Here is a 15190-nt window from a genome sequence, read left to right as displayed (position 1 = left end):
TAGCAGAGTGCCTGAAAGCAAGTCTTCTGATATCTGTTTTATAAAGGCACTAAGTCCATTGGGTTCCTTCCCCATGACCTAACCACCTCCCCAAGACCCATGTCCAAAGACCATCACCTTGAGGATTAGGTTTCAACATAAGAAACTTGAAGGATAGGAACGTTCATTCTGGAGCAGCAGGGCAGAGGGTGTGAGGCTCAGAATGCAAGCAAGCAACCCACCATTAGTATAAGGCACAGAACATAAACCACCCACTTACCATCAATGTTTATTCTATGCAGTGGCAAATAATGCTTTTGGTATGTTTTCTTTTAAGAGTTTCTTGGCTCTTTGAAAATGGGTGATTTGTTTGAAGCCAAATATAGGGCTTACTAAACGAAACAACAAAACACATTTAATATTGTTGAGATTCTGAGGAAGGATTCCAGATGGAAAATAAGTAGCATTTCAGCAGAGGCCCCCCAAAAGGGCCAAGATTAGTAATTCTTAAATTACAGTGAGCAGAAATCTCACGAGGCAAGCTTGTTACAAAGCAGTTTTCTTGCATATCAAAATGATACTTAGATATTATCTCACGCCATTGAAAATGGTATATGTCAAAAAGAATGGAAACAACCAGTGAATAAAAGGAATCTTCTTTCATTGCTGTGAATTTTGTTTGGTTCGACTTCTATGAAAATAGACATTTTCAAAAAGTAACAAATTGCCATATCACCTAGAGATCCCACTTCTTGGCAACTACCCCACAAATTAAAAAAAAAAACCCACGAATCCAAAAAGATAACTGCACAACTAAGATCATTGCAATGCTAAGTCTAATACCCAGAGTGTGGAAACAACACACATGTCCAATGACAGATGAATGGGTGAAGATGTTGTGGTATATTTTCACCACAGAATACTGTGCACTTGTAAGAAAATAGGAAATCTTGCAGTTCACTGCAACTTGGATGGGACTGGGGTATATCTGGTGAAGCGAAACAGCAGAGGGAGAAGGACATTTACCTGATAACTTCATTCATCTGTGAGATACAGAGAAACACAACAAGGGAATAGACTGTATCAAACACTGATAAACCCTTGGCCTTGGATTACAAAACTGAGATTACCAAGCAGCTGGGGGAGAAAGTAGAGGATAAAGAATGGATTGAGTAGAAGTGAACCAAGAACTGTGGTGGAAGGGCTTGGGGGAATGTATTTGGTGCTGGTGAAGGTAAAGTTAATTGGTCTATCAAAATCATATGTTAGGTTCTACATCAAAATTATGTGTTAACACTATTGTTACTGTAGCTGTGTTACCTAAAACCAGAGTAACTTATTTTTAAACGCAGATTTTTGGATTTAATTCCTCTTAATCTAGTTTATCAACTATCTTGTAGGCCTTATATCCTAAACCTAGAAAAGGGATAGCCTGGAAACTGGATGTCTGTGAACCACAATTAGAGAAACTGGTTTAGTGTTTTCCTAGAAGTTCCTGGGATTACTTGAATTTAGAAATTTCTCTGGAATTCTCTTATTACCTGCCGCAGGAATTTGAAATTAAGGCCAAGAAAACTATTTGCCACCAATAGTGGACACCAGCCCCCAAAGATATGAGGGTGGGTGGAACGGGCGTGTTTGACTCACTTTGGAGCGTTTCTTAAGGAATTTAGCAAGTGTCGCAGATGATGGTAAGTGCTAGCCTTGTCTGGGTTGTTTTCTCCTGGGGTGATTCACATTCACACGCTCCCTTCCTCAAGCCTTTTACAAACAGCAATTAAAAAAAAAAGTGGGAAAATAAAAGGGCTGTTGAAAACGCAGGCACACTTTTTTTAAAAATATTTTTTTATTTTTTACGGGGGAGGGGGTCAGGTAGATCCTGATTCATCGCTGTATTTTGACTTTTTTGTGTCCTACCAGTGCCCCTCTTTCTTCTGAGCCATCCCCCCTCTCAGTATGTGGAGGAACCCCAGCAGCGTGGTCAGACAAGCCAATCCTCAACCCTGATCCAAACAAGATTACGCAAAGGAATCCCGTGTGGTGAAGCTGTCACCTCTAAGGGTTCACTGTTTTACAGGTTTTGAAGTGTGTGTGTGTGTGTGTGTGTGTGTGTGTGTGTGTGTGTGTGTGTGTGTGTGTGTGTGGCGGGGGGGGGCTCTTTGCTGCTTCCAGCGGATTCCTCCCACCCCACTCCTACCCTGGGACCCCAGCCAGGGTGCCCGCCTCTCGGGTCAAAGGCCAAAGACCGCGGTGCCCAGGGTCCGCGAGGCTCGGCAGCCCGGAGCGCGCACGTGACTCCCCTCTGCTCCCCTGACGGCACCGCCCCGGACTCCCCAGGCAAGAGTGACCCCGGCTGCTCAGGGTAAGGGCCCGGGCAAACCCGGATCTGAGGGTGCAGCGCCGGGGAAAGGGGGAGGGGAACGGGGAGGAGCGACCTTCGCTCCCTGGGGAGCGCAGAGGGCCACGTCCCACGTTCCACTGCGTGGCCCCCTCTGCGTCCCACCGTCCCACCGGAACAGGGCTGTCTGCGGAGTGCGTACAGGGCAGCAGCGCGGCTGGGCTGGGCCGCGTCCCCCAGCTGGCCCCTAGCCTCTGCGGGGTGTGTAAAGGGCAGCAGCACGGCTGGACTGGCCCGGGTCCCCCAGCTGGCCCCTGCCTCTAGCCGCCTGGTGCCCTTGGACACGCTGCCGCGGCTCAGCCAGGCCGCGCGGCGGGGCGGTTCTTGGCAAGCGCGCCACGTGGGAGGGCCAAGCCCGGCTCCCCGCTTTGTGTTAGCAGCTCCCGAACCGCTCAAGACACACACACACACACACACACACACACACACACACACACACACACACACACACACACACGGGGCCCGTCTCTCTCTCTCTCTCTCTCTCTCTCTCTCTCTCTCTCTCTCTCTCTCTCACACACACACACACACACACACACACACACACACACACACACACACGGGGGCCGGCTCCTAGCTTTGTGTTTGCAGCTCCCGAACCCGCTCAAGACACACACACACAAATACACACACACAAACACACACACACACACACACACACACACGGGGGCCCGTGTGTCTCTCTCTCTCTCTCTCTCTCTCTCACACACACACACACACACACACACACACCCGAGAGGTCTTTGGATCCACAGACCCCTGGGGTGGGGGTGGGGACGGGGGTGGGGGGGGACTATGGCCCGGACAAGTTCTCTTCCTCAGAGGACTAGGGTGCACGTGGATGGTACGTGCACAGCCGCATCCCTGCAGCCGGCTTTGTCAAGACCTCCTGCACTTTTCAACTTTTAATTGTAGCCTGGAGAGGATGTAGGTGGTGGTGAAGTTAGAAATGCGATATAAACAGCAGTTAAGGACACATTTATTAAAGTGGAGGACACGCAGATTGCACAGCCGTGCACAATGTATTTCTTTCCTTTGAGGGTTTTTAATAATAACAGAAAAATAAAAGCAAACTGGAAAACATCCCGAGGCCTCTTCCTCCCTCCCCACTGTCTTCATCCGGGAGCACATAGGTTTACATAGTTGCAATTAGCGGTACTTGCCATTCTGATTTCAAATTTGGAACAAGGTCGGTAAATGATATCCCTACAGAGCGGAAGTCTTCATTAGTTCTGAGGGGAGAAAAAAAATCACAATACATGCACTGGGAGTTACAAGATTGTATCATGCTTTCAACCTATATTGTAAAAGTTTAAAAGGATAAAGGAGATGAAAGGCTTAAAAAGAACCCTCACGAGACATAGAATATATATTCATTCACTTTTTGTTTTTTTGGCATCTTCCTGGAAAACCAAGGGCAAATTTCTTTACAGCGTCACTTTGATCTTTATACTCTCAAGAAAATAACCCTGAGTCGACCCTGTACTAGTAGTTTGAGAACTAATATTTCATCGAGTATTTCTTACCCCCTAATCTGCATTTAATCAGAGGCGTCAGGTCTCTGCCCACAGTGCCTTCTCTCTTGCTTTTGCTAATCCTTCCTTATTAAGGTCTCTGTACAAATACCCATTTCCTGTCTGCCCTCCAGCAACAGCAAAGTACTAACGATTCTATTTTCTTCAAAGTACTAACAATTGCGTGAAATTCTTTATTTTCTTAGTGCTTGCTGCCCAGTCAGTCATGTAAGACTCCTTACTGTTGTATTCTAGAAACATCCTTAAAAAAAAAAAAGGAAAACTGGTGACAGTTTATAGTAGCTTTGGGACCACTGGCTCAGTGACTACGACCCTCAGGGAAACATCTTTGGCTCCTTGCTACACACCTCTGGCAACTCTTGCTGCTGGGCCTATTGGCCCATATGTCCCAGCTTTAGAAACTAAGATCTCTAGAGCTCAAAGCATCTGGGGCCTCAGTTCGTTTTCTTCCTGCGGGGAGGAAGCGAGATAGAGCCTTATCCAGAATTTGGATTAGCTCAGGACAACTGGGATTCTCCCCCAGGGGCCAGGAGCCTGCTGGCCCAAGAGCCCTGACGGACCCTTTCGCACTTCCCAGTGCTTGGCTGTGCGCACGAGGTCCCAAAGTTCCTGGTGGGAGCTGCTGGTGAAGGATGCTCTGTTATTGTTGGACTCCAGGCTCGGGGAATAATTAGGGGAGTGACATGCTGCTAACATCCCAGGCCTTTCCTTGTGGGCCGGGGCGGGCCACGAGGCTGGGATTGGCGGGGCTTGCTGGCAGCGGTCACGGATTCCTGTTGATTCTACGTGGTTCACTTCTCAGAGGAAGCTTTGATGAGGAAGAGGCAGGGAGTGGGAGCAGAGAAGCTTGGAATTTCCCGGGGTTTGCTGGGGATTGATTGTTGTTAAGGGACCCCCCTTCTCCACCTGCCCCCCCCTCCCTCAGGGCAGTACCAAGGTGGAGTGTCCTGGGCCAGCTTGTTTCTCTCTTCAAGGGCACACAGAATCCTAGGCTTCCAGACTCCCTAGCGAGTAGGAGGACTTGGAGAAGGCAGCAGGGGAGGAAACCAATATTCTGGGAACTGCCAGTTGCTAGAAGGAAGTTTTCCTTTAAGTTCCACATGGTGGGTACAGTGGGGTGTTGAATAAATAGGTCAGTGGGACTGAGACGCTTAGCGGAGGTAAGATGCTTTCCTTGATTGGCCAACTTGGTCGGTGTCACACACACATTAATGTTCTACTGATTGCCCTGAACCCTCTGGCACTAATTGTCTTGGTAAGAATTCCTGAGTGGAGCAATGGAAGTGTTTTTTGGGGAAATTCAAAGACAAGATCAGTGATTTCATAAACACTCAGAATTTGAACCGGGCTTCAAATTTGAATAAAGACAGGGAAGCGCCGGAGAGAGAACACCAGGGCTGGTTCAGGCTTCGCCTGTTGAGGCCGAGTTCCATCCTGGCACCACACACAGGATCCCCTGAGCACCTTTGGGTGTAGCTCCCCCCTCTCTTCTCCCACTCCCCAGTGGGGGCAGTATGATGGGAAAAGAAGTATGTGGGACTCAACACTGAGTGAAGTTAAGCAGATGAGGGTGGTGTAGAAAGCTTTTGAGGCCTTTGGGAGGAATGGAAAATAGTTGTTACAATGTTTATCCAGATTTTTTTGTTAAGGCTTGCATTTTATTATGTTTTTTGGTGTTGACTGGCTGTGCTCAGAGCCTTAATTTGGGGACCATACCCAGGGGACTTTGGTCCCGGAATTGAACTTGGGGCACTCACATGCAAAGCATACTACAGCCCTTTGAGCCAGTTCCCTGACCCCATAGTTTTTCAGTGCTTGACAGCTGTGGGTGCCCCAGAACTGCTAGTTTGGGGTGTTCATAGTTTCCACAATAGTGCCTCTCCCCAAGGCCCTCAAACACTGGCGTCCTCTCTGTGGAAAGATGCTTGTGGGGTGGTTGCTGTGGTAAAAGTTGAGTTTCTGTTGACGATTAGTCCAGAGGAAGAGCTGAGGGAAGCAGTGTCTAATCTACTCCCAGAGTTTAAGAAGCTGAACAGGCTCCATGTATGGTCTATCAACAAGAAATTGGGTATTTTTTTTTTGTTTTTGGGTCACACCTGGTGATGCACAGGGGTTACTCCTGGCTCTTCACTCAGGAATTACCCCTGGCAGTGCTCAGGGGACCATATGGAATGCTGGGATTCGAACCCAGGTCGGCCGCGTGCAAGGCAAACGCCCTACCCGCTGTGCTATCACTCCAGCCTCAGAAATGGAGTATTTTTAAGGATGAAATACATTAATATTTTGTGTATTATTTTTGCAATGTAGGACCATAAAATATGCTACATTGTTAGGACCTCTTCACTTAACCAGTGACACGGTGAAATAGTCTTTCATTCCCGGAGTGCTGTTATGGAGACACCAGGGTACCATCGTACACCCAAAGAGTTTGGGAATCTTTGCTTTAATCTAGTAGAAAATTCCCATAGTTGGGTATTTAAATACATTTTCAATAACTTTAAATACACCAGACCCGGGACTGGAGGGAAGATGAGAAAATAGTGTGTTTTGCTTTGGTGTTTTCTAATGCAAACAGCTTTATTTTTCTGGCTATAAAATGAGTATGTGCTCCTTATAAAAAATTCCAAGAGGTGCAAAAAGAAAAGTCTCTATATTTCATCACCCATCAGAGATAACAGCTGATAATGTTTTGTGAATTTTATGCAGATCTTTTTCTGAAATAACGATTGTTTAAGAATAAAAATAAGATCATATGTATGATCTCTTAGAAAAATAGGATTATGTAAATTCTATTGTGTTTTTGTATTAAATACCTCTTATATCTGTCTTGCCATCTATATGGGAATATATTTTAATGATACATACTTATTTTAAACAAATTCACAGTACTTTGAACAAAATTTCTCAATTCTAAAACCCTCCTATTAATTATAAGATTCCACGATTAGAGTAGCTCAATGGTTCCCCCTTGTGGTTTGATGCAATATCTAACATTTTTCTTCAGTGATGTACAAGGCTTTGGTTTCTGATTTGGAGAACACAATGGTGAAGGGAATAATATGGTTTTTCAGAGTTAAAAATCCCTAGGAGGCTGGAGCGATAGCACAGTGGGTAGGGCACTTTCCTTGTATGCAGCCCACTTGGGTTCTATTCCTGGTGTCCCGTAGTGTCCCCAAAGCCCTCCAGAAGTGACCCTTAAGGACAGACCTAGGAGTAAATTACAAGCACTGCCAGGTGTGGCCCAAAACCAGAAGATTAAGTGTATAATTAAATCACAACACAGGACAGTAAAGAGAGATTATTCCGATTAACCACTGCCTAGCCCAGTGTTGAGACCACTGAATGCCTATAAACCCGGCTCTGTTCTTTGCATTGTTTTCCCCTAGAAGAGATGAAATTTCTCTCATTTGGGCCTTTAAACATGATAGGATTTTGATTTAGAGAGGTGATAGAATGAGCTGGAATGACATAGACAAGTAGAACAAAGATAGGGGCCTCCACGGAGGAGCGGGTCTTGAAGAGGACTTGGAATCAACTGAAAAGTAACATTAGAATGAAGCTGGGGCCTTGAACGTCATAGTGAGGACTGAGACCTTGATTTTGTTATCAGGCATTTATTTGCAGCTAGTGGTTCAAGGGGCTGGAGTGATAGCACAGCGGTAGGGTGTTCGCCTTTCACACAGCTGACCCGTGTTCGATTCCTCCGTTCCTCTTGGAGAGCCTGGCAAGCTACCGAGAGTATCCCACCTACACGGCAGAGCCTGGTAAGCTACCTGTGGCGTATTGGATATGCCAAAAACAGTAACAATAAGTCTCACAATGAGAGATGTTACTGGTTCCCGCTTGAACAAATTGATGAGCAACGGGATGACAGTGACAGTGACAGTGGTTCAAGTTCTTTGGTCTGAGGACCAATACAGTCAGTGGTGGACATTTGGAAGACTAGCACTTTCTGGCAGTGTTGAATTGAGACTGGGATTGGAGGGGCCAGTCAGGAGCTACTTTGGAGGTCCAGGCTGGAGAGTGAGATGCTCTGGAGAGAAGCTGCAGGAAATGGGGGGGGGGGGGTGGGGGCGGGATGCCTGAGCTTGGGTAGCAAGGCAGCAACGTCAGGATCTGGTCCTTGAGTCTCCCATCCTTGTTATGCCACACTTAACATCGGATGAATTTTTTTTCTTTTTGGGTTACACCCAGCGATGCACAGGGGTTACTCCTGGCTTTTTCACTCAGGAATTACTCCTGATGGTGCTCAGGGGACCATATGGGATGCTGGGAATCAAACCCGGGTCAGCCGCATGCAAGGCAAATGCTCTACCTGCTGTACTATCGCTCCAGCCCAATATTGGATGAATTTTGAATGAAGGTTTCAGACCCACTGGAATTCTTCTTTGTGAGCCAAAACGGATAATTCATCCATGTTTACCTGCTGACTCCCCCGTCTTCTCCAAGAATTCAGTTATTTTAGGGACATTGATGAGACCACATACTTTTGCTTCAGGTACAGTGATTTTCAGAGATAGAGCTTTGATGGTAGGGCGCTGTAGCACTGTAGCACTGTCCTCCCATTGTCATCTATTTGCTCGAGCGGGCACCAGTAACGTCTCCATTGTGAGACTTGTTGTTACTGTTTTTGGCATATGGAATATGCCACGGGTAGCTTGCCAGGCTCTGCTGTGCGGGCAGGATACTCTCGGTAGTTTGCCAGGCTCTCCGAGAGGAATCAGACCCTGGTCAGCCGTGTGCAAGGCAAATGCCCTACCCGATGTCCTATTGCTCCAGTCCACATTATTTTTAATTAACCCTTGGTAGTTTTCTGTGGACATGGTATTTGGAGAATGGCCTTAGGATATGTTTCTTTCCCCTGTGTATAGGAAAGCAGCAAGCCTGAGCAAAGGAGAATTAGCTTAGATTGCAAGAGCTGAATCTACCACTTTGCTTCTAAGGGTGGAGAAAATGGAAACTGCACGAAGAAGGGGCTGCAGCCCAGTTGGTAGTTATTTAAAAAGATGAGACCACTGCAGGCAGGGGGATAGTGCAGATGTGGTCAGGTCCGCTTCAGTTTCCAGTACCATCTATGGTCCCCCAGCCCCTCCAGGAGTGATCTCTGATCACAGAGTTAGGAGTAAGCACTCTGGGATATTCTTCCCCTGCCCGTGATCCACCCCCTATGCCCAATGAAACCATTAGTCAAGGTGATTGGAATATAGTTCATTTCCCCAAAGTAATCCATTAAAGTGCTTATGAATGATTATAAAGGAAACCCCACCTTTTAACATTCTTTATTTGGGGGCAGGGATTTGTTTTTGTGTTTGTGCCACACCTGGCAATGCTAAGGGGTTACTCCTGGTTCTGCACTCAGGAATTGCCTCTGGTGATGCTCAGGGGACCATATGGGATGCTGGTGATTGAACCCAGGGTTGACCCCGCTGTACTATAGCTCTGTCACCCTGACTTTTCAATAGTCTAAGCATATAGAGCAATGGTGAAACAAGGTTGGCTGAGCATAAGTGGCCATCAGGATCTTCTTGATGGGCTCAAGGTTAGTCCAGAAAGATTTGTGATTTTTATTATACAAAGGTGAACTGGCTCAGGTTTCTTTCTTTCTTTCTTTCTTTCTTTCTTTCTTTCTTTCTTTCTTTCTTTCTTTCTTTCTTTCTTTCTTTCTTTCTTTCTTTCTTTCTTTCTTTCTTTCTTTCTTTCTTTCTTTCTCTTTCTCTCTTTCTCTCTTTCTCTCTTTCTCTCTTTCTTTCTTTCTTTCTTTCTTTTTGCGTTACACCTGGCAATGCACAGAAGTTACTCCTGGCTTTGCACTCAGGAATTACTCCCGGCGGTGCTCAGGGGACCATATGGGATGATGGGAATTGAACCCGGGTCAGCTGCGTGCAAGGCAAACACCCTACCTGCTGTGCTATGTTTCTTTCTCTTAAAGCAGAATAACTCAGATGCACCTCCGCCCCCCCCCCCCCCAGCTGCTTCTTCTCACCAACTTTCCCAGGCAAATTCCTCCGGAGTGTGCCTGTCACAAGCATGCTGAGAAAGAATGACAGTGTCGCTCTGTGCCTTTCCCTAGGTACTTGTGAACATCCCACACTTCAAAGTCTTAAACATTGTCCTGTGAAAAACTGTCTTGAGGTATAAGACATTTTAAAGACATTGAAGTCGGTTGTAGAAAGTTATGTCTGTCTGTTGTTTCTAGGACATCAGAACTTAGTATTCAAAGGGGTTCACATGTTGTTTTTCCCCCGCTCCCCCACTCTGGAGAAGACTGTTGGAGAATGTTTTTGCTTGTGGGCACAGAGGTGTGACTGAATATAATATATAACATAATAGAATGCAACTCTTGAGTTTGTGGATCACTAATTAACATGCTTGAACTACTTCAAACTTTGCTGTAGTCATAATTCAATACTGATTTGTCATTGGTGCACAGTAGTATCATATTTCAAGCCCTATCAGATTCGAATTATGTGCTTTATCACTTTTTAACTATTTAAATGACACCCCTGTTAATAGGATCGATGTTGGGATGTCAACAGGCAGAGTGGCGCCTTGTATGGTTCATGTCTAGTTGAGTCTTTATGGCTAATTGGGCACATATGTACCAAACGAAACCCCTTATTTCGAAAGGAAGGGTTTTACTAAAAATGAGCATATTTTCATTACAGGCAGCTTAGTTTCATCTGCTTAAGTACTTCTTGAAGCAGGAACCATTTTTCATTACAGCTGTATCCTAATGTGGTAACTGTTTTTAAAATGCACATTTCTTTCACCAGCTTAATGGAAATTCACAGAAATCATAGCCTTTTAATTAAAGCCAATATGTTTCTGTGCCAGACATTCTGAAGAATTCCAATGAACCAAAAAGGAACACATTTCTGCCCTGGCAGCACGCACATGGGGCCTTCCGAGGCCTGGCAGAAATGCACGAGGATCTGACACAGGAGAAAGATTAATAAAAAGAACATCAGAGTGGTTTTCAGAAGAGCTCAAATAATGTGCCTAGTGAAGTAATTTTCTACACCAAAGGATGTTCTGATTGAAAAATTATAACCGTTGCTTGGCCTTAATGCCATCAAGTCTAAATCTAACTTCAGTTCATATGAACTAGTTGAGAGAGCCCATGATAGCTTTATTTTTCAAACCTAAAAAACTGACAGAGATGTCTGTATTTCCCAGAGAAGTCCAAGAAGAAGTGTTCTGACAAGCAAAGTTCAGAAGAGAAAGAAATAGAGTACTGGAAGTTGAGAGAAACCGATTTTTTTTTTTTTTGTCCCTGGAGAGCATAGAATATACAGTCATTGGAATGTCAGCTCTAAGAAAATCACAGGATACATTTGGTTTGATCAAACAAAAAAAATCCCATAAATAGCACCTCTTACATTCTAATTTCTGCTTTGGATATAACTATCTGTGGGACTGGGCGAATCACTTTACTTTGCCATGTTAATGGTTTTCTCAGCTGTGAAACTGGTTTTAATGGCCTAAACCATCTTATGGTTACCATAGAGACCCTGATAGTCTGTCGTAGGTTAAAAACTTCTTGAAAACCTACGCTCAACTCATATGCAAGTGGAATTATCTCTGTAGTTCTGAGTAACCAGGGCCAGGCTCCGGTGCCCAGCACCTGCCCAGTAGAAAGATTGGGCAAGGGTTGTGTTACAGGAGTGAATGTTTGCAAGAGGAATGGATGTCTTCTTCCTTCCAGTTTTGTTTTCTTTCTCAAACATTTGGGTCAAAAAGAATTAAAGGTGTGGTTTGGGAATCTTTTGAGTTTTATGTGGCTGCACAGTGCTGGTTCCCAGCCAAGACAGAGCCTCGCTTAGAAGCAGGACCACAGCCTGGTCAACACCTGAGTGTGGGCTGTTTGCTGAACTTTTCCTTCCAGTACTGGAATTTGCAACATTTTCAAGAAACTCCAAGACACCTGTGGCCCCTTTCCCTTCTCTCTTCCAGCTCCCAATCCTCCCATTAGTGGGCCTCTACCTTGGTCCCCCTACCCATGTCATTTACCCAACCACCATTTTCATCTTGAAGACCTGTGGTTTTTTTTTTTTTTTTTTTTTTTTTTGCTTTTTGGGTCACACCTGGTGATGCACAGGTGTTACTCCTGGCTCTGCACTCAGGAATTACTCCTGGCGGTGCTCAGGGGACCATATGGGATGCTGGGATTTGAACTCGGGTCGGCCGCGTGCAAGGCAAACGCCCTACCCGCTGTGCTATCGCTTCAGCCCCTGTGGGTTTTTTTTTTATTTGTTTGTTTGTGTGTTTTTTAGCCACACCCAGCTGTGCTTAGAATTTGCTCCTGGTTCTGTGCTCAGGATTACTCCTGGCAGTGCTCAGGGGACCACCATGTGCAGTGCCCCTATCTGCTGTCCTATTGCCCCAGCCGCAGTCTTTCACGGAGTGAGGGCAGTAGAGAGGGCCTTCCTGGCTGCGACCTTGGGGAGAAACAATGTTCCTGATTTTCTCCCCTTTCCTTGAGGCTGGAACTGAGGCCTCGAGGTAATCTCTGACACATGAAATGAGGGCTGGCTGAAATTCCTTTCTGCTTGCGAGGGGAAAACTGGCTTTAGGTTCACTCACTGGCATCTTCTTGCTCAGCGGGCTTGCAGTTCTGCCCTCTGGCCTTCTGGAACAGAGAAGAGGGGTGGCAGAGGGGTGGCAGGATGCGGAGGGCCAGCCTGCTGGTTGTTGATGCTTGTGGCGAGAATGTCTTGGTTTGTAGTGAGCAGGTGTTCTCAGAAGGACAGGCCTGTCGGGGCTGAGCCTCTTGTTGGTTCTCCCACCCAAGAGGGTAGTCAGAGGGGGAAAGGATGAATCTGAACAGTCACCCAGGCTTCAACTTACCCTGAAGGTGCCATCAGGCGGTGGGAGAGGGTAAGATGCTTGACTTTGCAAAGGGTGGTGGAAGACAGGTCCTGGTTGGGTCCCTAGAGCTACAAAGCCCCTAGCACAGAGCCAGGAGTAAGCCCTGACCCCTCCCCACCAACCCCCCACGCTTTCAGATTATTGATTCACATTTTTGTATTTTTGGTTTTGGGGCCACCCCAGCAGTGCTTGGGGTTTTACTCTTGGTTCTGTCCGCAGGGATCAGCCCCGATGGTTTCGGCGGGGGTGGGGGGGGAGGGACAGTATTGGGTGCTAAGAATTGAACCTGGTCAGTTGCTCAAAGCAAACACCTACCTGCTTTACTATCTCTCCAGCCCCCAGGTGAATAACTTAGATAGAACCAGCGCTGAATGAGAGCAGCCAGAGGTGATGGATCTTGTTTGGGATCTGTTCCTCCAGTGGAGAAGCAAGCTTTGTCACCACCCAGTGACCTGATGAGGAGGACAGAAAACAGAGCAAAGCTGGGGTCGTTTCCTGGGTGGAGGACACTGAGAACAGACTCTTCCACTGACTTATCCTTACTCTCAGGGATACTGTGCCCTGCCAGGCTGACTCCTGTGACTGGGTCACAGAATCCAGACTCTGAGCAGGAAAGACTTGAGGGAGACTTCCCTCCAAGCTGGTGATTTCACATTTTCAGTTTCCAATAAGTTTCCAAGGAGCTTCCAAGAAGGCCTTGGAGGGTTGTGGCAACCCCCTCCCCCTGCAGGTTGCACAGGATCCCTAAGGGAGAGGAATGTTGGGGATTTGGCTGGAAGGGGTGCAGAGGATAGAACTTCTCCTTTCCCTCTCCCCTTTAGTTTCAAAGGAATTTGCTTCGTTTTTGTTTTGTTTTGTTTTGTTTTGTTTGGGGGCCATACTTAGAGCTTACTCCTAGCTCTGTACCTTGCAGAGCTCAGGGACCACATGGGATGCCTGGGATCAAACCGGGGTTGGTCACATGCAAGGCAAACACCCCACCTGCTGTGCTACTGCTCTGGCCCCCAAACAAGGTTGCCCTGGCCTGCTTATAGGATGAGGTTTTTTTTTTTCAATCTTTAACAAATTTTATTATTTTAATAGGAAATATATTTTGAATAAAAGCATCCTTATGAGGAAATAATATTTAAAATATATAGGATGAGGTTTCAATGAGAGATAAAATTACTTTTATCCAATGGTTGTTGTGGTTAGAGAAGAAAAAAAAAAGGCCTCATTATAATCCATCTCTTTCCCCTTATTTCTTAGACAAATTGAAATTCAGACTGGAAAGTGATGAGGCATCAGCTACACAGTCAGAAGAGGAATAGTCAGAACCCTGAAGGGTGAAGTCGGGCTCATGAATTTGAGAGGCTTTTCTTAAGCAGCTACTAGATGCTAGATGTGATAGGGTTCATTTTCTTTCTTCCTCTTCCTCTTCTTCTTTTTTTTTTTTTTGCCAAATGATTAATGCAGTTATTGCATCCATTTGCTGCCTTTACTGCCGGAAAAAGAGCAGGCAGCAAGGCCTTTCTTGGGTTACCTCGGAGAGAGATCGCTGCAAGTCAAACACTATTAACTTTAATGTTGCAGCTTTGATGGTGGGGAAGAGACAGCTGACACCACATTTCCCTAACAATAAACCACTCTGACAGATAAAAACAAACAGGCTCCAGATAACATATAGCATTTCAGAGAACAGGGCCAATACGGAGCACAGACCATGTGAGCGGGCTTGCCTCTAAAGCTCTGTCACCCCATCTGTTGTGGAAACTTCTGAGAGCCAGGGCAGAATGACCTAATCTGGCTTTTACAGAAACCACCGCCGGGGCGATTCCAGGGCTAGCCCTGGGAGGATACTTTAAATCGAGCCAGGACTAACCAGGGCTCTTCCCAGAGCTGCTCTCGGCCTCCTTAAACCTCTTTCACTTTAGCGGTTCTGATGTCGGGTGTGCTGATGGCTTCTTTATCCTATTCTAGCAACTTAGCTCACACATTCTGCCATCCTCCCAGGCTTGGGGGCCTCGCGTGCCGAGGTCTTCCCTAGGAGATGTACTGTCGGGCACACACTGGCCCTCAGTGCACGCAGCCTGCCAGGGCTCACTCTGTCTTGGGAGTTCCCAGCCGAAGGATTTAACCCCAAACAAAAACAAGAGTACTTTGTCTAGTTACACTGGATTTGGCAATGCCCCTGGGAGGCAACACAAAGGAAAATGGCCTGATCTAGCCATTCGTCGTCCAACCCCAGATTTCACCTGAACTCTGCTGAATGATCAATATTAGGGAAACACAAAGGACTATTTTAGTCTCCTCACTGGGCTGTGTCACTGAATGAACCCCCTCAAGTCGCGTGTCCTTTGGGGGTAGGCAGTCAGTATAATTGTATCCTAGAACCTCCTTCTGGCGTTTTCTCCATTTGTTTCTTGTTTGA

General features: G+C 46.3%; 1 protein-coding gene across 1 annotated transcript in view; it reads left to right on the top strand.

Annotated features, from left to right (window-relative positions):
• The first annotated feature begins 2213 nt into the window (after positions 1–2213).
• LOC101540905 (uncharacterized) overlaps positions 2214–15190 on the top strand; it is a 191214-nt gene continuing 178237 nt past the window's right edge. The window contains exon 1 of the mRNA XM_004607966.2: positions 2214–2341. The gene's annotated coding sequence lies outside the window, so the exon portion shown is untranslated. The remainder of the gene's footprint in view (positions 2342–15190) is intronic.

The sequence above is a fragment of the Sorex araneus genome, chromosome 6, assembly GCF_027595985.1.
Source record: "Sorex araneus isolate mSorAra2 chromosome 6, mSorAra2.pri, whole genome shotgun sequence".
Classification (NCBI taxonomy): Eukaryota; Metazoa; Chordata; class Mammalia; order Eulipotyphla; family Soricidae; genus Sorex; species Sorex araneus.
The sequence above is the reverse complement of the archived record's forward strand: the minus strand, read 5'-3'. Positions and strand labels throughout refer to the sequence as shown.